Source organism: Microtus ochrogaster, chromosome 7 (assembly GCF_000317375.1).
Source record: "Microtus ochrogaster isolate Prairie Vole_2 chromosome 7, MicOch1.0, whole genome shotgun sequence".
Classification (NCBI taxonomy): Eukaryota; Metazoa; Chordata; class Mammalia; order Rodentia; family Cricetidae; genus Microtus; species Microtus ochrogaster.
The window spans coordinates 49657985-49660208 of record NC_022014.1 but is presented as its reverse complement, the minus strand read 5'-3'; positions in this window follow the sequence as shown (position 1 = coordinate 49660208).

The following is a 2224-nucleotide window of genomic DNA, read 5'->3' as shown; positions in this document are numbered from 1 at the left end:
CTGGGACACCAAGAAAGAACCAAACCTAAGAATAATAAGATAGAAGAAGAAGAACCCCTGCTCAAAGGCATAGAAAATATATTCAACAAAATCATAGAAGAAATCTTTCACAACCTAAAGAAGGATATACCAATGAAGGTTTATGTTATGAAAGAAGCTTTCTTAACACCAAATAGATTGGACCAAAAAAAAGTGCTCTCATCATATAATAATCAAAATGTAAAGCATACCGAATGAAGAAAGAATATTAAGAGATTCAAATAAAAAGGGTCAATTAACATATAAAGACAGACCCATCAGAATTACATCTGACTTTTCTATGAAATCCAGAAGATTCTGTATAGATGTGCAGTAGACACTAAGAGACCAAGGGTACAAACCCAGACTACTATACCCAGCTTTCAATCACCATTAATGGAGAAAACAAGTTATTCCATGGAAAAATCAGATTTAAACAACACCTATCCACAAATCCAGCCCCATGAAGTTACTAGAAAGAAAATGCCAACCCAAGAAAGCTAGCTGCACCCACAAAAGTGCAGGCAACAGATAATCCCCCACCAGCAAACCCCAAAGAAGGGAAACACACAAACACTACCTCTGAAAAATAACAGGAATTAACAATCACTAGTCATTAATATCTCTTAATATCAATGGACTCAATTTACCTATAAAAAGACACAGACTAAGAGAATGGATATGAAAGTAGGATCCATCCTTCTGCTGTGTATAAGAAACAAACCTCAAACTCAAAGACAAACATTATCTCAGAGTAAATGATTGGGAAAAAGGTTTTCCAATCAAATGAACCTAAGAAACAAGCAAGTGTAGTATCTAACATGCTAATATCTAGCAAATAAGGTTTCAAACTAAAATCAGTCAGAAGAACAATCCATCACAGGAAATCCATCAAGATGAAGTCTCAGTCCTGAACATCTATGCCCCAAGTACAGGAGCACCCACATCTGCAAAAGAAACATTACTAAAGCTTCAATTGAACAAAAAACCCTACACACTAATAGTAGGAGACATCAACACTTCACATTCCCCAATGGACAGATCAACCAGACAGAAACTGAAGAGAAAAGAGAACTAATGGATATTAGGACTCAAATGGACTTAACAGACATCTACAGAACATTTCACCCAAACACAAAAGAATGTACGTTCTTCTCAGCACCTCATGAAACCTTCTCTAAAATTAATCACATTCTTGGTAACAAAGAAAACCTCCACAGATACAAAAAATTTAGAATAGCCCCATGTATTTTGCTGATTGCCACGATTTAAAGTTAGAATTTAACAAGAACACCAATTGCAAAAAGACTACAAACTCATGGAAATTGAACAATGCTCAGTTGGGTTAAGAAAGAAATAAAGAAATTAAATATTTCCTAGAATTCAATAAAAATGAAGGCACAAGGTACCCAAATGAAGGCACAACATACTCAAAACTACAGGACACTATGAAAGCAGTGCTAAGAGGAAAGTTCATAGCACTGAGTACCTACATGTAGAAAGTGATGAAATCCCACACTACTGCCTTAACAGCACACCTGAGAGCTCTAGAACAAAAAGAAGCAGATTCACCCAGGAGGAGTAGATGCCAGCAAATAATCAAATTGAGGGTTGAAATCAATAAAATAGAAACAAAGAAAACAATACAAAGAATCAACGAAACCAAGAGCTGACTCTTTGAGAAAATCAATAAGATAGACAAACCCTTATCCAAAGTAATCAAAAGGCAGAGAGAAAACATTCAAATTAACAAGATCAGAAATGGAAAGGGGGACATAACAACAAACACTGAGGAAATTCAGAGAATCATTAGGTCATACTACACAAAAATCTGTATTCCAGAACATTGAAAGATGTAAAAGAAATGGGCAATTTTCTTGATAGATACAACATACCAAAATTAAATCAAGTCCAGGTGAACAATTTACATACACCTATAACCTGTAAGGAAATAAAAGCAGTCCTCAAAAGCCTCCCAAACCAAAAAAAAAAAAGCCCAGAACCAATAGTTTCAGTTAGAATTCTAATAGTTCATAGAAGAGCTAATACCACATAATAGAAAAAGCATGGGATAAAACCAGACTCTCTGAACATGGCGAACAATGAGGGCTGATGAGAAGTCAAGGACAATGGCACTGGGTTTTGATCCTACTTCATGTTCTGGCTTTGTGGGAGCCTAGCCAGTTTGGATGTTCACCTTCCTAGA